The 26,627-nt window shown below is 40.2% G+C and overlaps 1 pseudogene; it reads right to left on the reverse strand.

Moving 5' to 3' along the window:
* Window positions 1–26,627, reverse strand: part of LOC122792758 — a 149,130-nt pseudogene that overhangs the window by 10,204 nt on the left and 112,299 nt on the right.

The raw sequence follows: 26,627 nt of genomic DNA on the forward strand, positions 1-26,627 counted from the left end.
CAAGGTCAGAAAGATGGACACTTAGGTTTTTTAAGCTCAAGGCTAAGGAGCTTCAAGTTCCAGGGGTAGAATATGGGCTGGGTGGGTGGAGTGAAATTCCAAGCAATGCGATTGGGAAAGTACTTTAAGTAATAATCACTGTAAGTGTGAACCACCAGCAGCAGCTAAGACCAAGAGGATGCTGGGATACATTATTAGAGGAAGAGATTACAGCTACAGGGAAGTAATATTTCCACTGCCTTAAGGCAGCAGTGTAGGGTTATCCCTGGAATACTATGCCCAGTTCTGGAGAACTGTTAGGGAAAAAGGACTTAAATTTGACAGAAAGAACGCAAACAATAACAAGGACAAGTAGGGGTAGCCATATAAGGCAGCACTCAGTATGCTGGGGCTGTACTTTCTGAAATCCAGGAGAAAAAGAGGGACATGAAAGGACTCCATAAACGTAGGGCCAGCCTTAGAGCTTATGTGGCCCAGACATTTGAGCCCAGAAAAGAGTACTAGCAACCAGACATTAACCCCACAAGCATTGATCAGAGTGGCCACCCATTCTGCTACTGACTTGGTTCTGTTAGTGGCATGGGAGATGAATGGCTAAAAATGGTGTATAAGTAGCCAGCTTACCTTGTCCAGAGGGTGGGAAGGCCCCATGGACTATGAAGGCACTGCTCTTATAGCAGACAGCATGATTAAGGATGTTGTGTGATTGTTAGAGGACAGTTGTTGAGCAAAGGATTTTGATGAAGGGAAAGAAGGACATCAGGAACTCTAAATAAGTGAACAAGAAAAGAGAAAAGCATGCTCAATGGTAAAAACTCATAGCCTTTTGAAATAAAAAAATATGCCTATGTTATGCCATTAAAGTCAATGAACCCAGGTGCTTCTCTGACACCAAGTGGACTGATGTCTGACCCTTAAATGTCTGCATCTCTGATATCTGGGAAGTGTTACTGTATGTTCACTTCCTTATAATAAAAATCAACTGTTGTTTTGTTGTCTGCCCAGCTGCCATCCATTTCCAACATATTTTCATCAATACTGTTGGAAAAAATTTCTCAAAGGGAGTGGAAGAAGCACTGATAATCTCCGGATGCAGAATCAGAGGAATGCAAATTTCTGCCTTGACTAAATCAGCATGTATGCATCAATCTGAGCTCATTTTCACAGTCTGCTTGGGTGTTTACCTCACTCTGAGAGGGTCCTGAATTAATCCATTAATCCTGTATCATCTTTGGCAGATAAGAGATTTATTTATTTTGCTGTTTTGTACTCCAATTAACTATATTAGACTGCTACTGCTTTTTTCCCTTTATTTGGTGATGTTACAATTCAAATCACCTGTAGTGCCCTAATATTGTACCATTTGCTGATTGCTTAGATCTCCACTTTTGAGAAGCCTTCCAGACAGTGTTACTATGTAATGTATTACATTGTATTTGTTGTTGGTACTTAACTGTTGCATTCTTGCACTTCTGACCCGTTTAAAAGAGATTTTACATTAACAGGATTGGGTAGTCCAGTGGTAGAAAGAGGTAGCCTGATCTGTCTGGGCTGGGAATTATTTTGGTCAGCCTCTAGTGTGATTTGGTGATTGACCAGAGCACCATTTTGTTTATTTTAGCAATTTTCTGTACTGCTATACAATGGACATACTTGCACCACTCTGGGCTAATCTTCCCAGACCATCCTCGCCACACTCTCTAAGAGGGTCCTGAAATAAAAATTTCCCAATAATAGACTACCTCAGAAATCTTCCCAGTACCTAGTTGCATTGAGGAGCACAGCCCTGCAAGTACAAGTGACGACCTATTAGCCAACTGATAGCCTCTCCTGTACCATACACTAGTAAAAAAGAACAAATTAAGGATCTATAACCGTGGATTTGCACTTTCCTACTATTTCTGCAGTCATCTTGGTGGATTTGAGCATCCAGAGGCAATGTAGTGATTGACTCATGCTTGCAGACAACTACCTTCTATTAAAGCAAACTGATCTTATCTATACCGGAAGAATGCAAAGTTCCTATAATCACGGCTGCACAGGTAAAAAACACACTCTCCAAAGCCAAGAACACAGCATCCATGGGACCTGACAATATCCCAGGCTGCATTCTACATGAACTACAGAATGAACTGGCACCCTACCTAAGTACCATGTTCAATCATAGCCTCACCTCAGGCTTTGTACCCACTGAATGGTGCACCATGACAGTTATCCCACTCCACAAAGGGGGAGCCACGACGGACCCTGGGAGCTACCACCCCATTAGCCTGATGAGCCTGGTCTGCAAGGCCATGGAACGTATCATCATGGAACTCATAAACAAAGACATTGGTAATCTCCAAACTCTGGACCCTTCCCAGTTTGTATTTGTAAAAGGCAGATCATGTCTCCTAAACCTGACTGACTTCTTTGAAGCAGTGACCAAAGCCATAGATGAGGGTAAAATGGTTCAGACAGCTTATCTAGATCTTGCCAAGGCTTTTGACACCATCCCCCACTCTGGAATTATAGATAAGCTCACTAAACTAGGTATAAATCCCTATGTCACAAGATGGGTTGCCAACTGGCTCACGGACAGAACCCACACTGTGAAAGTAGCGGATTCCAAATCTGACTTCAGACCAGTGACAAGTGGAGTACCACAGGGTTCAGTCCTGGGTCCTCTCCTGTTTGGTATCTACTTTTCTGAAGTGCAGGCTAACACAGAAGGTCTTTGGCTAACAAAGTTTGCAGATGACTGCAAACTAGGAGCCATAATCAAAACTCCTAACGATGTGGACAAACTACAAAAGGGCCCCACTGAGACAGATACCTGGTGTCAAAGCCATGGCCTGAAGCTCAATGCCAAAAAGTGTATTGTCATCCCCTTTGGTAAAAACTCTATACCCATGAACTACCACATAGCTGGTAGTCTACTTAATGCCGAAAATGTGATAAGAGACTTTGGGACACAGGTGGACAGTAGTTTCTCCTTTGATAATCGCTTCGCCACAGTGGTCAGGAAATCTTCTACATGCCTCATCTCATCACAAAAGGATTCTCATCCAGAAAAAAAGTGGTCATTGTTCCCCTCTACTCATCACTCATTAGACCCATTATAGAGTACAACACCCCTTTTGGTATGTACCTCACAAGACATCTACAATAACTGGAAAGACTACAGAAATACCTCACAAAGAGGATTACTGGCCTCAAACAGATGCCCTATGCAGACCGTCTCAAAAAACTACAGCTCTACTCCATCGCATATCGCCTACTCAGGGGCGATCTTTGCCTAACATACAAAGCTATGTCAAACCCAGAGCTGTTGGACATGCTCCACTTAAAGAAATCCCAATCCCTCCGAGCTACACGCTCTAGGGACCTAAACCTTGTCACCACAATAAACAGAACATGCTGGAGGGATAGATTCCTGTCCCAGAGACTTCCCATACTCTGGAACAGATTACCTATCTATGTCAAACAGAGCTCCTCATTAGCACTCTTCAAGAAAAATCTTGATGACTGGATGGGAAATGGGAAATTCACCCCAGGGATCACTTCTGTGGCTCTGCTCGACAGGGGCACAGGAAATTAATTTTCTTGGGTGGCGATAGCCAGGGTACATTTTTTGGCTAGGCTTATATGGGCCCTAGGGCCAATAGCCTAGTACCCCTACCTATGAACCTATGATATGGTATGTGAGAGATGGTTACTCAATGTCACTGGAGACAAAGTTCTCCCTTACCAGCACAAACATCACCAAACAGTTTGTCAGTGACACTTACTCTACACCCATTATACATAGCATGGACCAGACACATACATCCACATATGCTGAGGCTTTTAAATGTAGTCTTATAAAACATGAAAGACCTCCCAGACATCAAACACAAAACATGTATGCTCAATAACTTCTACAGCACATTGCTATGACAGCAGAAGTTTCATCACATGGTGTCTCACCCTCTAAGTCCAAATGACAAACCAGCACACAACACAATATTTTAGTTATAGGGGACTCTATTGTGAGCCACACAGATGTCCGACTCATCAGGCTTAGCATGGAGGGCGACACGGTCATTTGCCTTTCAATGGCCAGGATCATCCAGATCATGCATGCACTCAAGATTCCATCATAGTCCATGTGGGTGTAAATGACCTGAGATATACCTCTCTGGACTATATGAAGAAGGACATGATAGAGCTCTCGGACTAACCATCCCAGGTTGGCATGAACCTGGCACTGAGCTACATTCTACCTTGTCCAAGGATGATGCCACAGTACTAACAGAAGATAACTGACTTTAATAATTGGCTTAGTTTTTGGTGTCTCTCTAAGGGGTTACAATATTTGTCTAACTGGGATGATATGATGGAGACTATGCTGCTTTGCCATATATTGTCTGCATCTGTCTCTCCTAGTTTTGTTTTGAATATTAGCTACTACCTTGTTCACCATCATAGTCCCTTGTTTTAGGCTGTGCCAACTTGATAAACCTACTAACATAACTAAACCAATTCAGAGTAACCTAAATTGTTACTGATAATACCAGGAGTCTAAAGAAAATTTGCACTCCCTGCAAGCTGTCCTCATCCTGGAGAATATAGACACCTGTGCAGTTACCAAGACTTGGTTTAAAGTTGCAGAGGGCACCCTGGCAGTGCAAGGCTATACTGACTTCCACTCATTTAGACCAGCTGCTGCACAAGTAGGGTCTAAAGGTGGAGAATTTTCAATTTGCATCAAACATGAACACATATCAATGCTGGTCAAACAGTAGGGCACACCTGAGCTTCTCCATGTCCAACTTAGCATAAGCAAAGTCCCATACCATACCATACCATGCCATACCTTAGCAAGCTGTAGGTTCCCTTCCATGACCTAGCAAAGCTATTCCATATACAAACATACTAGAGACACTCCCTATTAAACCCAACACAATATTCATGGGTGAATTTAACTACCAACTTTAACTGGGAATTGTAACCAACCAGAAACATGCAGGCCCAGAGATTCTGGGACTTTGTTAACACAAACATCCATGAACAGCTAGTCTACATGCACACCAGGGGTACAGATATCCTTGAAATGGTCCTTACAAACACAGTGGAATGATGCACTTCCCCTAATGAAAGTCCTTATCCATCAGGTTGGAGCACAAAGCTATCTCCTTTGAGATAAATAATTATCCTGGGCTCCAGCTAACCTTGGAATATTTAAAAACTATTCCAAGGCTAACTACCTCATACTAAGTGACAGTCTAGCAAAAATCAAATCCCCCAATCCTTGAGAACACAGCTTTATATGCAGAATTGTCCACAGAGACCTAGTACAATCATGTAAATAGCTGGATAGAGATATCTGTACCTACCCAAAGTAAATGTAGGACAACATCCAAAAACAAAGCATCCTGGTGGAATCCCAGAAAAAATGGGTTATATAACAAAATAAAGACAGAAAGAAAGAAAAAAATAAGGTTCAAAAACAGGAAGGGTATTGCCCAGTAAAGTAAAAATTCAGAGAACTAATCAAGTCCACCAAAGCCAAAGTTGAGATAAAATAGCCTTCCAAACTAAGGACAATCATAAGGCTTTCTTCAGTTATGTCCACACCCTTAAAGGCAACAACCAACAATGTGCCAAATCGGTGGTGAAAGGAACCACTTATATGGAGTCAGAGGATATAGAAAATGTGCTGGCTGATTAATTTAGCTCTAACTTTACCCTCCCTCTATCACCTAGGAAATACCCTCATCATTTCTCCACCAACTATCACTAGGGAGCAGGTCCTCATTGCATTCTCTAGGCCAAGAACACTGCTTTGATGGGCCCTGATAATATTCCAAGATGCCTCCTGAATAGTATGAAACACAATCTATCAGGCTGATTAGAATATCTGTTTAAACATAGCCTAAAGACAGGCTTTATGTCTAATGATTGGAGGACTGTAACAGTTATCCCTCTATACAAGGGAGTGGGGGCTACTACAGAAACAGAGAACTACAGATCCATAATTATAATTTGTTTCATATGCAAAGCCATGGAAAGAATTATCATGGATCTGATAAACAGTGACATAGGAAAGCTACAGACACTGGATTCTACCCAGTTCAGTTTTGTCAAGGGCAGGTCATGCCTATTTAACCAGGAGAACTTATTCAAGAAGGCTGCTAAAGCTACAGATGAGGACAAAACAGTAGATATTGCCTACCTTGACCTGGCTAAGGCATTTGACACAACACCTCACTCGAGTATTGTGGATAAACTTAAAAATTAAGGCATAAACCAATTTGTCACCCAATGGATAGCCAATTGGCTCACTGATAGGACATAAGAAGCTAGGATAGGGGAATCCATCTCCACAAAGAGGCCAATCATTAGTGATGTGAAAAAGCGATTGGTGCTGGGGCCCACTCCTTTTTTGGCATCTACTTCACTGAAGTCAAGGCAAACATCAAGGACCTCTGAATGGCCAAGCTTGCAGATGGCATAGTCATTGAATCCTGTAAAAACACAGATACCCTTCATGAGGGCCTGACACAAACAAACAAATGGTGCCAGAGTCATGGACTAAAACTCAATGCGAAAAAAAAGAATAATAGTACCCTTTGTAAAGCTGGCTACCCCTGGAAATCACCATATTGATAATAAACCCCTAAAAGTAGACCCAGTGGTCAGGGATTTGGTAAGACATATTAACAGCAACCTGACCTTTGACCACCATGTGCCACTTTGGTGAGAAAATCAATATACATTGTCCAATATATAAGTAAGGGCATAGCATCCGGGTTCAAGAAGGTTACTATTCCTCTGCACTCATCGCTATTCAGACCACTCATTGATTACAACATACTGTTCAACATGTACCTGACCAAGAACTTGCAACAGCTTGAAAGATCACAGAGGTTCCTCACAAAAAGAATACAGGGAGTAAACAAGTCCTATGTAGACTGTTTCAAAGCCCTATCCCTGTATTCAGTCTCTTACAGACTGCTGTGTGGTGATCTATGCCCTAGCCTACAATGCATTTGCTGATCCCACACTGATGGATCTTGTTGTAAAATAATTAACACCAGAAACACCCAATATAAGGATCTAAACCTTGTCTGAGACATAAACAGGACATGCTGGAAGGACAGGAATGCATCTCAAAGATTACCTCTTCTCTGAAATAAGCTTCCCATCTATGTGAAACAAAACTCATCCCTAATCATATTCAAATGTAACTTGGAACTATGATGGGAAATCGCAAATCTACTATTTGTATGGTACCAATGTCCTTAATGGACAGTGGCAGCTTGTGAAGGCTTGGTGTCTACAAGCCCATATCATAACTTGAAAATTGCTTAGGCTATTGACAAGTCAGCAGTATTTTGGTAAATTTGAGGTAAGCTTGGCTAGGATTAATGACTCTTGTAAAAAAGAAACACAGCACCAAAACTAAGAAGCAAAGGGAAGACCACCGGCTCAGCTTTCAACAACAGTACAACACCAAATGTTCCTTCTTATGGGAGCAGCAATCGCTGAGTATACTCCTTGACAAGCCTTTTGTCAGCAAAAACAGATAAACCAGCACGTAAACGTTTAAGACTGGAACAAGACTTCTTTGTTCACAAAACAGTAAACCCAAGCGCTTTCGCCTGAGAGTCTCAGGCTTTTTCAAGGTGAAATAACTGTGTGGCCATTCAGCATATATAACACTCTTAATAGGCCAAACCCATTAATTAGATCATAAAGAATTAATCAATTAAAAAAATAAAAACAGTTGTTGTTACCTTCAAATAACCTAGTTCATGTTTAAAGTGCTGTGGTACTTATAAAACCAATATTCATTAAACATCCATACAACTGCATAATTTAAAAAGTCTATGTATAATTTAAAATAAAATTGCACTCATACTGAGTAAACTGTACAAAAGTAAAACATTTTTGTAGCCACATACTAAATAATGTTCATCTTTATAAAAAATGTGCCACCAAAAAACATATTACTTGGTGTGAACAAGTAATACAAATTGTCTAACCAGATGCAACCATCATAAGTTCATCTTTGGAAGCATTGAGTTTAAATGTAATAAATTAAGACCTAAACCTTATAGGGAAATGTATGTGAATGAATACCCCAGAACCAAAACGCATTGAAATATGTATTGTTAAATGTAAACAAGAAATACTTTAAAATTACAATTTATTCCTCCTCATTTTAAGTATGCTCCTTAGACTAGTACTGTCATTCATGCCTGGGTGCCTTGTGGCATCTAGTTTAAGCTTCCATACTAACTCTCTACTTTCCAGGAAGGTCTCCCAATCCCCACCTCTCGGGTCCTGCTGGACTCGCTCTAGGACGAAAAATTTTATGGACATGTCAGTACAAATTAATGAGTGCTTAAAAATGCGTTACTTTCTATTCTTTTTTCAATCTCGTAAAAATGCTCATATATTCTCTTTTTTAGCTTTCTCACAGTTTTACCTGTATAAAAACCATGACAGGACAAACAGGTACCCAGGTACACTACACCAAACGAATTACATGTGTGGTGTCCATGGGCTCTCAGTGTGCAATTTCTAGATGGTATAAATATGTGGTCATCATTTAACATATGACTACACTGATTGCACATCCCACATTTAAATGAACCATTTCTTCTGTGTGACAAATTACCTACACCAGAATACCACAAATTAGGGGCCTGTTCAAACATTCCTTTTAAATTTATGTCTCGTTTCCTGGTAAAATGTAGTTTTTCTGGTATAAATGGTTTGATGTCATCCTGAGATGTTAAAATAGGCCAGAAAGAACGCATAGTGTCCTCAATGAAATGTGCATCACCAGAGTATGTGTAAGTAAAACTCTTTTGTGAGTCAACCTGCCCTAATTTGATGTTTGTAGGTAAGGGAAGCCCTTTACTTAAAAGTGGAGGGTAAATTGAATCCCTTTTTCTTTTAATTTCCAAAATTAAAAAGTTAATAAGATGGGACGGGTAGCCTCTCTCCTCAAACATAGTTGCCAAGAACCTAGTCTCTTTCAAAAACAATTCAAGTGAGCTACACATCCTAGAGGCTCGTATCAATTGGCCTTTAATTATTCCTTTTTTGATGTAAAAAGGATGAGAGCTGTCATAATGCAAAAAAGCATTAGAAAAAGTGCTCTTCCTAAATACCTGTGTTTGAAACTGGTGGCTCACTCTATCTATGGTTAATAACACATCCAAATAATGCAGGGAATCTTCACTAAGGTCGTATGTGAACGATAAAAATTCCGTTGTAGAGTTGATGTAATCAAAAATTCAAGAAAGCTTTCCTTTGTGCCCTGCCACAAAATACAGATGTCGTCCAAATAACGTTTATAAAATAGAATAAATTCTTGCCATTTTGTTGAGTGGATGTATAATTGTTCCCATTTATGCAAAATGATGTTTGCATATGATGATGCACACGGAGAGCCCATGGCAACTCCCTTGTTCTGCCTAAAAAGCTCGCCACTGAAGTAAATGAAATTATTATGTAAAATAGTGTTCATAAATTCAGCCAAGAGGTAGACTAAGCTGTTACTTAAGCCAGATTCTTTGGCAAGAACCTCAGTAAACCAATCCATACCTGTGGAATGTGGTATGCTGGGGAATTAATGGGTTTGGCCTATTAAGAGTGTTATATATGCTGAATGGCCACACAGTTATTTCACCTTGAAAAAGCCTGAGACTCTCAGGCGAAAGCGCTTGGGTTTACTGTTTTGTGAACAAAGAAATCTTGTTCCAGTCTTAAACGTTTACGTGCTGGTTTATCTGTTTTTGCTGACAAAAGGCTTGTGAAGGAGTATACTCAGCGATTGCTGCTCCCATAAGAAGGAACATTTGGTGTTGTACTATTAATGACTCTTGCCAATAGCCTAGTAACCACCTATGAACCAGTGTGTTGGAAGGAGATTTTCTTTTTCACCATTTGTTCAAGTTTTTACATTTTGCAGCTTTAGTTTGAATCTGTAAAGGTTCCTTTTCACTATAGAAGGCATGAGTTAAAACCATATCTTCTCATTTAGATTCCCTTGAAATAATGTGTGTTTTAGGAAGAATAGGGGAAATAAAGCACATGAACTTCATTGTCAGGTTGGGAAATGGCATCACTCAGAGCAAAAATCAAAAGAATATATTATGTCTGCCTTCTCAACAAATTCAATGGGCTTCATAGCCATTTGAAAGCTTGTGTGGAGGCCTTTTATATTTTCCTTTAACCTGATTAACCTGATGTTCTCCACTGATTTCTTATCTACTGTATGTTCTGAAGAAGAAGAATCTTCTACAGTTTTTAATGATTAATAAATGCTAATAAATGTTTAGCCTTCCTTGCTAAAGAAATCTTATTAGAAGAAACACACCATGGGATTCATAAAGGGTTACCATGAGCAGTAAGCCCTACCACAAGTTGCCAATTCTTCACAGTAGCCACAGGCCCAGCACAGCAATCTTACATGTGTGGTGGAATCACTGCAGTAGGCCATCCCATCAACCATGCTAAATGATAATTAGGCATTCAGGGGGAACAGCTAAAGCTAAGTAGTCATGTCAACCAGAAATGTCTGTGGGAAGTGACTTATGCAGATGAGCATGAAATAGCATGGCCAGCCATGTTAAGTGACATTGCTAAAAGACAGCAGCCACCTACTAAAGTGAACGAGAGAAACCACATTGCAGATTTATTTATTTATTGATATGACATTTGTTCACTCGGTTAGTCCAATGGGATAGATACCCTATTTCAGCGGAGACCCAAGGAGAAAAGCTGCCAAAAAAAAAAAAAAAAAAAAAAACAGAGTAAAAGAGTAAGCACCATAATAGGTAAATGGTGGTAACAATTGATAAATACAATAGTCACGTTATGTTTTTTTACTTAAATAGTTACTAGAATAAAAATACAAATATAAACAGAAATCACAGTACAGTTTCATCCTGAGCATAGTCACAGTACTGCTTCTCACAAATGTAGGAACATTATTAAAACTTAAGAGTGAAAACAGTATTAAGTAGGTTCAGTACAGGGACAAGTCCTAGAGTTTAATGTGTCTTTTAATGTTTTTTGAAGCAGTTAGTGTTGGGAATTGAAGTTCAGTGGACTGGTAGTAGTTTTATAGTGTGTTTGTTTGTGTGGAAATGTGTGGCAGTGTGTGTGCATGTCTTTAGGAATGTGTGTGTATGGCAGTCAGTGCCTGGATGGTCACCGCAGGGGATTAGTTAGGGGATCAAGAATATAGTGAAAAAAGAATTTAAGCTGACAGAAAAAGTACAGCAAAGAGTTAGAAAGAGATAAGAAGAATGGATGGACTGTTACATGAAAAGAGGCTAGATAGGTTGGATTTTTTTTAATATTAGCTTTATTGAGTGAAAATAATCTGTTGATGCTTGCATGCATATGCATTTACATAGGTAAGGAAATGCATCATGTGTAATAAAATCCAGTACAAAAGAAGAATAATGTGATGCTGCTAGGCTATCTTCAACAGATTCAAAAGATCAGAATGCACATAGTACAGTCTTTTAACGCTTTCTTCCAAAATCACATGACTAAGATATCATATGACTAGTATCAACCTGTCAAAACAAAGGAAGACAAAAGAAACAGGAACAATTTCATTCAGGATTAAAGCACAGCTTAGAAACATCTTAAAAATGTAAAAAAAAACATTCAAACTTTAAATTGCACTTCAGCTTCAGTCTAGTTTAAATACAAATGTTATCATTTAAAACTGAGCCTCTGCAGACACCAAAGTGCAATTCCCACAGGCTTTCTGCATGCAGCAGCCAATTTTTACATCACCACCCACTCTGTGTTATATATAACTTCAAACACCAGAAAAATGAATGCTTTCATTTCTTACATACTTTATAATGCAATGCTAAAGCTTTTCTTTCATCTTTTTTAATACACTGTATATGTTCCCTAACTCTTTCATGCAGTACTTAGCTGTCCCTACATAAAATATTTTGCATTCACATATGACTGATTTTAGTAATGTGCAACATGTACATTACATAAAGAAAAGAACAAGCAATGTAAATGCTGCAAAGGATAGACAGAGAAGAGTAAAGAAGAAGAAAAAATGCAGTGTTGGAAAAGTGGAGAGATCCATGCTATGGACACATGGGCACTGAGGAGAAATGTGGGAGAAATAGAGCTTATGAAAAATGTCTGAGAAAGCAGAATATGGGTGGCAGATAGATGCAATTTGATTTAGAAAGAACATAAAAAACTAATACTTCACAGAGAAAAACAAAAAAGATTACCAGAAAAGTTTGTGGAATTCAAAATACTATATAGCTTTAGATCAGTAAGGAATATATATGGAATGACTGTGGAAATGAGATGGGGGTAGGCAACTACAAGGAGATGGTTGTAACATGTGAAGAGATCAGATAGAAAGCTGGCCATCTGTTACCCTAATCATATGTCCCTTCTACACTTGTTTCCACTTCATAATCCCATTTGTTCTATTTTTTTAATTCATTTCCAGCAGCTGCCCCTCTGTCTCATGTCACCCATGTTTTTCCATCCTTTCTTTAATTTTAGCCTTGGTTTGACAGCTGTCATTTTGTAATCATACTTGCTTGATTTTCAGCAGACTCCTACTTTTAAGCTGCAACATATTCCATTAAATCATATTATTGCAAGTATCCTAAGATGCCGCAGTGGTACGGTGGTAGCATTGTTAACTCATAGCAAGAGGTTCTCCCGTTCGATTCTCGGCTTGGCTAGGGAGTGCCTTCTGTGTGGAGTCTGCATGTCCTCCCCACAGTTGGGTAGCCTTTGAAAGACATGCGTGCATAAATCGGCGTGCCTTCGTTGAAGGTTGGGCATCGAGCTGGCACCTCGGCATTTCATAAAAAATCTACTGCCAGTCATTAGTGGACCGGAGTTCCGCTGTGCCGACCCCTTACCGGGAAAAAGCCGAAAGACAAACAACAATTGCAAGTATCCTAAACAGACAATATCTCTGTCTTTTCATGTAAGAAACCACTTTCTCTTTCTCCGTTTTAAACTTACCTTATGCTTTTGTTGACACACCTGTGCACTATCACAATACCACACTACAGTTCTCTCTATTTTTAAGTTGTTAACTGAGGTAGAGAGCTAATTCATGTGGACCATTTTTAGGACAGATGGGAGTGCAGACCAATAAAAGTGGTAATCATACTTGTTAGCAGACAGTGACAATTATATGACATGTAGAACATCAGAGATATCAATTTAAAATATGTTCGATATTCAATATATAAAATAAAAAGGTGGGGAGGAGAAGACTAGTAGGAGAATAAGGGAGAAGGGGCAAATAAACAAAGTAGGAAAGAGAAGAGTGTATACGTGTGAAGATGTTCAGAAGAAAATAGGTGCAGTTTCCCAGTCACAAACTCCCCAAATTGCAAATTCCTTGACTTAATATGTTTTACTCATTTCCTCCAGCTGATGTGACCTCAGTATTTGTTATATAAGTTTAGGGTGGGTTGGGTTGGTGGGGACAAAGCCCCCCCAAATAGGATTTCAGAAGAAGAAAAAATACCAGGATCTACAACTTTTGGGAGTTTGTCATTTGGGGACTTCATGATTAGGAGTTGAAGTGGACCTGACAATGCCCATCAAGATCTCCCAGTTAAAGTACATGGTTATTTATTAAAATCCTGGATCTTTAGCAGAACAGAGAAATGCAGTTAAAAAAAAAACAGTTAATGTCATGCAGCATATGCAGTAAAATTAATAATGGATACTTACTCAAATGCAGTTGTACAAATAATATTCAAAACAAACATTCTTTGTGAGGGCATGAAAACCATATATATATATATATATATATATATATATATATATATATATATATATATATATATATATATATATATATATATATATATATATATACGTGTGTGTGTTGTTGTTGTTGTATCTTTTGGCTTTTCCCGGTTAGGGGTCGCCACAGCGGAACTCCGGTCCGCTAATGATTGGCAGTAGATTTTTACATACCGAGTTGCCAGCCCTGATGCACAACCTTCAACGAAGGTACGCCCATTCACGCATGTCTCCACACAGAAGACACTTTAACTGAGAATTGAACAGGACAATGTCTTAGTGTGAGGTGACAACGCTACCGCAACACCACCACCGCAGTTACATGTGTAACAGTGCAAATAAATAAGTGAAGGAAGTTTTGCCTTAAGAGCATGCAGCAAATATGGACTGCTCTCTTGGTTTATGGCCTGTGCCAGATATATCTAAATAAGGCTTCTCACTGGACATCCACAGAGAAGAATTTTAGAACTTGACTTCTCAGTGGTTTACTCTCCTTGCTCTGAACTCATTGCCTTACAGTGCTACCTTACCTGCTTTAAATGAAGTTTCTCTAAACCATTACACATAATCTCACACACACACACGCAAACACACACACACACACACACACACACACACACACACACACACACACACACACACACACACACACACACACACACACACACAAAAAAACAATTTCCTAATTTCCATGAAGGTTTAATGGAACTTACTGTCCTTGTAACGATTCAGATCCTGGTACCAGCTAAGCAGCTTACAGTCACCCAGTTTGTGCCCAGTTTGGTAAGTGTGGAGTCTGCATGGCTATCTATAGAGTTACCTATGTGTAAAACATTTCCCTATGTGAAAGCAGACTTAGTGGACTTTATGGCCTAAGGCCTGCTTTTCTGAGGATACCTGGGTGGGTTTTGGGGATTTGTAGTATGTGTGAGTTGAGATGGAATAGGTACTGCATTGTGTGCTGGAGGTTGAGATTTTTTTCTGGTAAATTCTAGGAGGCTTTGGCAATTTTTTCTTTACAACCTCAGCATGTGTTATGGGTATAGTCATGTGCTGTGATTGATATGGTGCTGTGGAGGTATGATGCTTGCTTGCTTACCAATAATGGTCTGATGCAAGAGGCTTGTCTCCATGTTTCTTAAATATTTACATCCCTCATAGACTGTACTATCAACTGGTAGAAGTAGTGAACAGCTGCAACTCTGTCTTAAAATACATAATACAATCAGACTGACCAGAGAAGGGGTGAGAATAGACTGCTGAGTCATGTTGCCAGAGGATGGAAAACTCACTTGCTTAGTACTCAGGAACTGGAGAGAAACTTGTAGACCTTGAAGATTAATTTCTGACTTATTTAGGGAGATACTCTGAAGTTAGGTTAGATGTTAACCAGTCTTGCAGTACTTACTGGAAAGGCACAATCTGATTTGACAAGACTAATGAATAGCAGTGATTCACCTATTGGACACTAACTCACTACTACTAATGCTGGTCTTACCACAGCTTCAAACAGCTAGGAATCAATGTTCCTTTGCTTCTTCTCTCGTCAGAAGGAAACAGTAGCACCATGACACATTTCACTTCTGTTTGCCATTTCCTAACCCATATCCCCTGTTACATTTTCCTCTAGTGACATGATTTTAGACATTAATGATGCTCTGTTTTCAAGTGTTTCCACTTTCACTGACAATGATTACAGCAAAGACACATTAGTTTTGTCCGTCCTTCTTTTCCTGTCCAGCATACTCCGGTTATTACACACATGCAGACATTGAACACTGATTACATTTTAAAGATCTACTGCTTTCATTTGCAAATTATGTATTACAGATGATGATTTTAATCTTCTGTCTTGTCCTGATTACAATAATCTGGCATTTCTTCATCTATGTACTGTAGGATTGTGGACCTTCATGAGTCCTGTGGTTTGTTCTCATCATGAAAGCTTTGCTCATCTTGTGTGCACTAGGAGTCTAAAACAAACATACTTCCTACTGATCACTCTTCAAGGTAAGTCTCTGTCACCATGTTCAACTAGGCACACGACCTGATGCACAATATCTTCTAGTTGGGTGAAACAGTATTTTCCTGCTATCCTGCCTGAAATTTTCGTAGATGTTATAAATATCAACCCATATGTGTCCTATAATAGAGACATAGGCTTAGTGCAATCTACTTAGTCAATAAAATGACGTAAATAAATATAATAAAAATAAAAGCTATCCAGATGACTGCAGCAAAAATTGTACAGAATCAATAACAAAAAGAATATTAAGTAGGTAACTAAAGGAAACTGATCATCTGATGTTGTAAGTCCTCATCTATTCTTGACTGATGGGCTACGGTTCTGATCTTCGGAACTGAATCGGCTGTTATATAGCTCGTGCCAGTCAAAAAAACTTTCGAGCTAATAGTCTACCCATAATGTCTCTCTCTACATTACCCCAGATCTAATTTGCCACTCTTATAGAAAGAGCATCAGCCGACTCTCTCTCGCAACTAAGTACATTTTAGAAATTATATAATATTTTTTTTTCTTGTCTACCCTTTCCTTATCGTGTGAGTGTTTATTTCCTTAACCTGTACCATTTGATATTTCTTTCCTACCATAGTTGGTAGTTTTCTCTCTCTTCTGTCTGTCTTACTAATCTTTCCTACCATTGTTGGTAGAATTATTTCTTTGTTGTGAATGATTGTGGGTTCTTTAAATTTTTTTTCTTGAACTTCTGCCTTTCTTGCTGTAATGGCAGATAAGTCAAAATCAACCACTGGTTTCAAACAGTGCCAAGAGTGTGGAAAATGCCGAACTCTGATGTTCATGATAAATGTGTATATTGTTTGGGTGTTTCTCATCTAGATCTAGAGTGCTGTATCTGCCAGGGCTTCAGTAGTAGAGCCCTGGTAGAATGTTGAAACAAATTGATTCTTAAAGGGCTTCTTAAGGCCCCTTTTGAGGAAACATTATCCAAGGCCGACCAGTCTCCTCAGGCCTCTGGCTTAAAATCTGCTCATTTAGTGCTGACATCTCCATCGGCATCGAGATCTAAAAAACATAAACACCCTTCAGCTGGTTCCTGTTCGGAACCAAAATCTAAGGTTCCAAAAATTTCAGAAAGCACTGAGTCCTTGGCACCAACCTGTACCTCGGTGCCATTGACACCGACCATGACACTGACTCCATTAACGACTCCAGTGTCGGCACCGGCTTCCTTAGTTAGCACATCAGTATGGACATCTCCTGCTGCTCCGCCGCTCCTATCTTCTGCCTTGTTGCTTTAGACTGAGACTTTCTTTACACCTATTCCCTGTCGATCGACCCCTTTCTGGGTCAACTTCCTAGCCTTTTTGTAGAGAGACCTAAATTCCCCTCTGGATTGCCAGTTCGCTCCACCAGGAATCATTTTGAAGTTGATAAAGTGAGGTTGGTGGATCAGCTTCTGACAGCTAGTGGTCGTCCCCCATCTTTTTAGCTCCCTCTCCCTCCTGGTGCAGGGGGATTTTCTCCCAGTACCCCTACATATACTCCTTCTCTGACCTCTTCACAGGTTTTAGAGCTGTTGACTCCAACTACACAGACTCCAATGGCCTCAGCACTGACAACTTCCTTGTCTTCAGTTCTGGCAATGGCTCTGACTCTCTCTGTGCCATCAGAACTGATTGGTCCTCAGAAGTGTACCTCCATCATCAGGTCCGGAGGGTTTGAGTTGACTCCTGTTTTTTGTTCGAAGCCGACTTTACCACTTTGGGCTGCACCAGCTGGGGGCCCTTCCTCAGCGCCGGCTTTGCAGGTGGGTCTCTCTGGGTGGGGTGTGATCCTGGTTCCGAGTTAGTCTGTTTTAGTGCTGGGCTCCCATCCATCGTGAGGGGGGCCTGCCTTTCAAGCTATGGAGAGGGCTTTGGCCACTGCTACTTCCCAGGTGGCACCTGTGTTACTGGAGTCCTACCCCTTGACTCCTGCTTACCTGGAGCTTATAGCAACCTCTGTACCTGGATAGCGAGTTCCAAGGATGCAAGACATACCTACCAAAGGTCACCCCTCTTCTGAGTCCTCTTCAGATATTCCCACTGAAGAGCCTCCTCGGAAGAAATTGTGTAAGAGGAAACACCTGGACTCCCCTTTGGAGACCGGCACCGAGGACACAGATTTCGATGAGGGGATGTTTCCCCTGGTCACCCGTGAAAGACCTCTCATTTGGAGACATTCTGGAGATCCTTAGACAGAGGGGTGACTGGAAGCCTAAAGACCTTTCCTCCAAGGATTCTGTGTACTTGCAAGCCTTTGGAGCCCACCCATCTACCTCCTGGGTGACCCCTCCCACTGACGATCTTATTAGATTGATCGCTCAGCAGGCTTGGAAAGCCTCTGATTGAATAGAACCAATTCCCCAGAGACCAGATAAAATATTTTCTGCTTCCAATGATCATTAGTACTGGGTGAAAGGATTAGCAGTAAATGACATGGTGGCAGTGGCTGCCACTAAAAAGGAACTGGCTGAGGAAAGTTCCACTGTTCACCCCCCCCTAACGGGGAGTTGAGGGCAATGGACAGATTTGAGAAGCAGGTTTACATATCATCAACTTTTACCTTTAGGTCTTTGAACATTTTGGAACATTTCAATAGGCTTCAGAGGGATCTGGTAAAGCAGCTGTTGGATACCCTAGCAGGAGCAGGAGCTGAGGGGGTCCAGGAAAAAGTGGCCTCCCAGTTAGCTAGCCTGGGGTCTATCTCTAATTTGTCCATGAGGCTAATTGCACCTGCAGCCAAAGGGGGGACCAGGTCAGCAGGTTTAGGTGTTGCAATTCGATGACATGCTTGGATGCGCCTGTGTAAGTTTGTGGAGCCATTCAAGTCTTCCAGTGCCCTCATTGATGGATCCTCCTTGTTCAGCCCTAAAGTTAAAGAAACTCTATCCAGGTGTGAGAATAATGGAAAGACCCAGTCTGCAGTGGGCATACATTTTACTGCTCCCCAGTGAGCCTATTCCAGGAATCAGAGGAGTGGGAAGATGTGGTTCTAGAAGTCCCAGAGGCGTTTCCAGGACGCACGTGGTGCAGACTCCCCTTGGAGCAGAGGGAGGAGTTGTACTGAAAGATGTCATCCTAGAGGCAGTGGTGGCCTGCAGAACCAGGGTTCCAGGGAGTCCTTCTCTGTCCAACCCTATCAGTGCTTCTGAAAGGAGGCCCAATTTCTTGCCTCTGGAGGCAGTCAGGAGAAGATTTTTCTTTGAACCCAACATCCTGGAGACAAGTAACCACAGATGCCTGGGTGCTAAGAATTATTTTCAGAGATTACCTTTTCTCCTTCATTCTTTATCCAAGAACTCGATTGCTGTTCCACCCAGTCAGAGGGACCAAGCAGCCTTAGAAATTCAGAAACTGCTAGAAAAAAGAGTCACCCAAGAAGTTCCACCAGACCAGATAGGATACGGATTTTACTCAAGGTTCTTTTTAGTGCCAAAAAGACAGGGGAATGGAGACTAGTTCTGGATCTTGGGATTCTAAACAAATTTGTTCAACAGTCCAAATTCTGGATGGTCACAGTTCAGTCAATACTTCCCTTTTTGGAGGAAAATTATTGGATGTGCTGTATAGACCTTCAAGACATGAATTACCCCATAAAAATGGACAAATGCTCAAGAAAGTTCTCCACTTCTGGCTAGGAGCCAGTCACTATCAGTTCAGGGTGCTTCCCTTTGGTTTCACCACAGCCCCCAGTGTGTTCACCAAATATATAGCAACAGTAACAGCTTTCTTGAGACTGCATGTATTCCGGGTGTTTCCATATCTAGATGACTGGCTCATCACTGCTTCCACCAGATATCTACTGTTTCAGGTGTCAGAATTCACCCTGCAATTGTTCTTGCAGTTAGCATCATGGTAAACCATAAAAAGTCTCAACTGACCCCCTCTCAGGATATGGAATTTATCAGAGCTCATCTCAACACTCTCTCTTGTGCAGCCTCTCTACCTCCTCACAGGCTACAGAAAATAAAATCTCAAGTTCATTCTGTCCTGTGCTCAAAGAAAGTACCAGCCCTGCTAGTGCTTCAAGCATTAGGGTTCATGGCAGTGGCAATCACTTTGGTCCCATTAACGAGATTTCACATGAGATTACTGCAATGACTTCTTGCAAATCAATGGTCCATTCTAACACACCCAATGAACCACCCCTTACTTATCACAAGTCGCTGCAAAAAGGACCTATCCTGGTGGATGGAATCCGAATAAATTCTTTTGGGCCTCCCCTTTGCCCCTTTTCAACCCAAAACCATAGTGACCATGGATCCCTCCCAGATTGGGGATGGGGGGCATTATCTGGGAAACGCAGTCCAATGCACTTGGTCCCTGATAGAGGCCAATCTGCATATCAACATTCTGGAGTTGAGGGTGGTGCTACTAGCATTGCAAGCATTTTACTCTGCCCTGTCTCAAGGAAGAATTGCAATTCAGTCAGACAACATGTCCATAGTCTGGTACATCAACAAGCAAAGGGGAACCAAATCCTATCCCCTGTGTTGAGAAGCCCACCGAGTGTGGCAATGGGCCATTGCCTCCAACCACATTCTGATAACAATGCACATCCTGGGGAGTTCAAACATGATAGTGGGAAAACTAAGTCGATGCATTCTAATGCCTCATGAGTGATCTCTCAATCCCAAGGTAGCAAAGAAGATCTTTCATCGCTGGAGCCAGCCTTGCTGCAACCTTTTTGCTTCATCCCAAAAACAACAAGTACAGAAGCTATTTTGCCCTAATTTCCCCTCAGGGGGAGTTCCCAAGAGACGCTCTTCTTGATTGGCCCTCGGGTCTCCTATATGCCTTTTCCCCTCTCCCTCTGATCCTCTTTTCCTCAAGAAAGCAGCCAGGTTGAGAAGCAAAGTAATCTTCATTGCACCCTTCTGGCCTGTTGGTTTCTCCATCTACTTCACTGTCCATGGATTCTGGACCCAGTTCCTGACCTTCTGTCTCACCCTCAGGGACTGGTGGATCCCAGTCTTCAAAGTCTCAAGCTAACTGCTTGGTTCTTCCAGTTCTATTAGTCACCAGCCATAATGATATTCCATCCCCACTACAAAATATTTTACTGGCATCCCATAAACCATCCACCAGGAATCTCTACCTCAGTAAATGGAAGAGATATTTCAATCTGGGCTTGCGATAATGACCTTGATCCCTTTTCAGCCCCAGTGGAAAAAGTTTTAGAATTTTTGGCCATTCTTTTTGGTAGGGGAGCTTCCACTTCTACTGTTAAAGGTCATTCTAGCAGCCCTCTCTAACTTTCATAATGGCTTTGGAGATCGACCCTTAATTTCTCACAGACTTTGTAAGGTCTTTCTCAAGGGAACTATCCATTTAAAGCCTCCATTTAAAGATCCTTTACCACTATGGGACCTGACTATTATTTTGCAGTCACTAGTAGTTTCTCCCTTTGAACCAGCAGCTACCTGTGACTTAAAGTTCCTCCCTCGGAAAAAGCTTTTACTTATAGCTATCACCTCTGCAAGACAAGTTTCTGAATTTCAAGACTTATGTTCAAAACTCCCTTACTTAATTTTCCATAATGATAGAGTTACACTCAGGACGAATCCTTCCTTTCTTCCAAAGTTGGTCTCAGAGTCCAACATTAATCAGGCTATAGACTTATCTGTCTTCTTTCCAAATTTTTCTAATAAAGGTGAATATTCCTCAGACCTTGAACACTATTAGATGTTCACAGACAATTACATTTCTGTCTCAACAGAAGTAAAGAATTTAGGAGATCAGAACAATTATTCGTCTCCTTCTCTGGCTTAACCTTAGGGAAGTCTGCCTCTAAGCTTACCTTGTCAAAATGGTTAAGATATTGTATTTCTTTCATTTATAACAAAAAGAATCTAAAGGTTCTAATTCTGGTGAAAGCACATTGCACCAGATCTATGGCTACCTCAGCTTTCTTCCATTCTAAAACTTCCATTAATGAAATATACGCAGCAGCAATATGGGCTATTCTGCATACCTTTATTACTCATTACAAATTGGATTTGGTCACCAGGGGAAGAGCCGCCTTTGGTTCTATGGTTCTCAGGAATATCCTTCCATAGGGCCACCCAGGATCTAAAGTAGCTGGGAACTCTGTCCCATCAGTCAAGAATAGATGAAGACTGACAACAACAGATAAAGAAGTTATGTCTTACCATAACGTTCCATCTGCATTGTCGATCTTCATCTATTCTTGGTGTCCCACCCTCCTTCTCCCTCCTGTGAATTCCTGGTGGAGTGATCTGCTGGACTCCTTGGACATGGCTTCCTCATTTGGAATTAGTTTCCTTCTATTGTTCTATAAGTCTGCAAACTTGATCTGATGTAGCGTAGAGAGGGACATTATGGGTAGACTATTAGCTCAAGAGTTTTTTGGTTGGCGTGTGCTATATAACAGCCAGATCAGTTCCGAGGATCAGAACCATAACCCATCAGTCAATAAAAGATGAAGATCGACATCACAAATGGAACATTATGGTAAGACATAGCTTTTTTCTTGTATGTTAGTGGAAGGTAAGAAGAAGAGGGATAGATTGCACTACAAGGGTACCTGTTTTAAGTTCAAGCTGGGAATGTGTGCTTCACCCAGTTGTGGAAATGTAAATATAATTAAGGGGCAATTTATATTTGGTTCAAAATGGTTGTTTCTCATAGAATTCTCCCTTCTGTGATGTACAGCATTCATAGTACACAGAAGTAGCAGCCATGTGGGTGTCAGGTATGTTAAAACACCTAACAAAGCCTAATAGTGCAGTATCTTTCAGTAAGACAACTGTACTAAACCAGAGTTACTGTCAGAAAATAGCATGGACAATTTAGAGACAAGGAAAGTCATTTCAAAGGGAGTACTAGCACAGTAAGGTTTAATTTTCTTTGGGCACTTGTGGACGGAAAAGCTGCGGAGAACATATTACAATATCACCTATAACATAATTCTTATGGGGTGAGTGAGGAAGAAGTATACTGATTTACAAGGAATCTTAGATTATCTGCTATCCAGGGAAGCAGGCAGATTAAGTATGTCAAAGAGTGTTTTCATATCTAGAAATTATGCATTTCTATTCTGGATTTTATGTTGGGAATGTTGAAATAACTAGGTATGAGTAAAGGATTGGTGCAACTTATTGTTGCTGTTGTTGCAAAATGTAGAAGATATCAGATTGTAAAAACTGGCTATATTACTACAAGAATGATATTTTATTTTTGATTATTCATTTATAGTTTGTGTACATATACATGCGGCAGGACGGCTGCAGTGGTGCAGCGGTTAGCGTTGCCACCTCACAGCAAGAGGTTCTCCAGTTCGATTCTCGGCTGGGGTGCCATCTGTGCAGAGTCTGCATGTCCTCCCTGTGGTTGTGTGGGTTTCCTCTGGGTACTCTGGTTTACTCCCATATCCCAAAGACATGCTGTAGGTGGATTGGACACTCTAAATTGGCCCTAGGTGTGAGTATGTGTGTGCCTTCTGTGGAAGGTTGGGCGCCGGGCTGGCAACTCAACACCGTAAAACTCCACTGCCAATCATGAGAAGACAGGTGATCCGCTGTGGCCACCCCTAACCGGGAAAAGCTGAAAGAAGAAGAAGAAGAAGATATACATGAGGCACTCTGTTGTTTTATGTCACCTACTAGTGCTTATATACTAATTTAAGTTTCTACGGATTTATTTATACTTGTACTTGGAAAAAAAATGTAAAATGTGATATTACATGACACTAGGGCACTTACCTTGACAATTCAGAGAAAGCAGTATTATCTTTTTTTTTTTTTACATTGTTGCTAAATGTAAAATTAACCTGTAATTTTTAAATTAACTGATGCAAAAGAATGGCACAAACTGTTATGTCATTGTATGCCATTATTTTACCTAAAGCAAGAAAATAGAAGTTTCTTTTCTGTCCTAAATATTAAAGCATGCAATCTTTATTTCTGGCCTTTAATACACAATACTTCAATATCCACAATTCTGACAGGCAGCTGGTTATTAACTGGCAGAGCCTGTCCAACAGGCAGGTTGAGACATTCAGATGGGAGTAGCTAAAATGAAGAATGTTGAAGAAGGTACTGGAGCAAGCTGCACTGCTAAGGATAAAAATACAGAAAATAATGTAAAAACCTGACATTATTTTCCTTCCATTTCTTATGCTATGGAATTGGTCCAAATCTGCCACTTTAAGTTCGCCAAGCATGTCCCCCTGCATCAGCAGCACACTGAAAAGCTAAGCCAGTGATTCTACCAGCATTTGTTCCCTGACCTTATTTACTCTTCTGGGGTAGAATGCACCTGACACTATTTTCCTGTCTGTTAAGCTCTTCCCGGGAATTGTACGAAATGTGAACAGTCTACTGTCTTACCCTTCATCATTGAATAGCTTTACTACTCACTCTTCCTACTAAATTCCTGCCAGGTGAATGGGTTTATTATCCCCTTTTTCAGAGAGCAATTTAATTATTTTTCTTTATCATTTTTTTATTTTCTTTCTTTCAAGCAACTTAGATAGATAATATGTCAGATACAACCATATTTAATTTTATAAACATCACTAACTGAAATGTTAAAAGGATTCATGTTAAGGCTATCTTATAGCACTATAATGCCCTCCAGTTCATATGTTTTTCTGGATATGTGATGCATTAGCTTCTAGAAAGCAATGAACACATTCCAGTAGGATGAGTTATCATGCAATACAAATGAATAGCATATGTTTATCCCAAAAGGTAATTCTCCTGCTGTTTCAGCTTGAATGGGGGGTATGTTTTTGGCATATTATCCACTGAGAGTAGAATGACAAGTCATGTAAGGGCACACAGGTACAAGCTGATTTGACATCCAGGTAATACCCCACCGGACTGTCAACAGTAATGTGATGTCCCTTACTATCCTAGGTTAGTAACTAAGGAGCTTCAACCCTCACTACTGACTCCAATAGGAGACTGCCACTTAAACAGGAGTAATATTTCACAATTTTCCCCTAAGAGCACAACAGGAACATGCTCTATAACCTGGGACTATACTTTATACTTCTGTTCACCCCTAATGTAACTCCTTATTACACACTTCAGAGCAATGTGTCCCAGTTTAAGACCTTTGATACATTCACACTTAAATAAATTAAATCTCACACATCCAAACACTTGTGGGAAAGCCTGACATAGATTTCCAGCAGTGCCCCTTTTCTAAAATAATACAGTTACACTCTACCACCAATCAGACAGCCTACATGCCTTTTTAAAGGGATGTCCAACCATGACAATTAGATACTAAAACAATGATAGCAAATGACCTAAAGCAGCTAGGCTTTTGAAGTGGCCGGGGAAGTTATAAAAGCAGGTAGAAGCACTCTCAAATCACTAAAGAAAACACTGATTGACCAGCCACAATATAAGTTAATAAAAATATTTAACAATGAGCAAAATTATTAAGAATATAAAATAGTAATTTCCAATAAACAAATAGAACTCAAACACCAGGAAAATGAAATCAATCCTGAAGGATAGAAATCCAGCATTTAGAAAAACTCTAACTGATTATTTATAAATTCCTATCTGACTAAAGAACACTGTCCCTGAAATAAACTAAATTATTACAACAGAGCAAAGGCAGGGTTACAGTTCTTGGTGAGTCCTTTTGGGTATCCACTGCACAGTACAAGTGTGAACAACTGATAACTGCAACTTGCACCTATAACTGACTGGCACTTTTATAGACTAGCTTAACTTTCACAACTGTTCTAGTTCTAATTTTCATTTCATAATTTGAAAATCAACCAACAGCTGTTTAGTAAAGTCCCTTCCTGTCTTTCAGCCTCTGACAGTAACACATAGCAACTGTCAGTAATCTGATGACATCATCTGCAGATCAGCTGATTCTGAGACAGACAACATTTAGTATCTTCTTCACAAACATGTGCAGTTAGAAATGTAAAGGAACACTGTTTATGTCTTTAAAATATTCTGTACAAACAGATTATAAATCAACTTGTAAAAACTTATTTATGATAGCATAGCTAGTCATGCTGGCATATAATAAACAGGTTAATTTGAAATTATGTACAAAACCTCAGCCAGACATGCTAGCACAAATGACAGTGTCTAAGTTCTTCACAGCTGATACCATTATAGCCATGTAATCTGACCATGGCTTAGCATATACATCATTAATAAAAAAATAGTTCTACTCTAGTCAACTGCAGTAAAACAATATGGAATAGCATCATATAAATTTCAACTATGCAACATAAGTTTGCTGTCTTTGCTTAACATATTTCCATGAAAACAAAAAAATAAACTAGAAATTTATAAATGACTGTGTAAATAACAGTAACTTGAATTACTAGCCATAAAATTGAATTATAAAACCTATTAGCAAAACAACTATCCTATGGAGTGGTACACTAGTTGTTTGGGTATCCTAAGGAGAGGTAGGCTAACTGACTGCCACTCAAAGGTCTTTAAGTTCTACATATAAAGAGGCCCAGGCAATGGGTGACCTGGTGACAAACCAGCCATTATCTTAGCTGGAATTGTTCATAGTTATGCTGAACCATTGGGATCAGGCAAAAGATTTGTTATATCTAAAGTTACAGTCCAGCTGACTATGGAAACAGGGCATATACATTACTGTTGCACCATAACAACTATGCATGTCGTCATATACTAAATCATTTGGGAATCTAGCATCCCATTCTCTAACTCAGACTTGTACATGGGGGATCCCTCAGGTGAAGCCTAGCAACCGTCATTTCTGTGGAAAACAGCTTACATTCAATATAACAGCTTCTTTCAGGCTCATCT

Source organism: Protopterus annectens, chromosome 2.part0 (assembly GCF_019279795.1).
Source record: "Protopterus annectens isolate FY-2018-M chromosome 2.part0, PAN1.0, whole genome shotgun sequence".
Taxonomy (NCBI): domain Eukaryota; kingdom Metazoa; phylum Chordata; order Ceratodontiformes; family Protopteridae; genus Protopterus; species Protopterus annectens.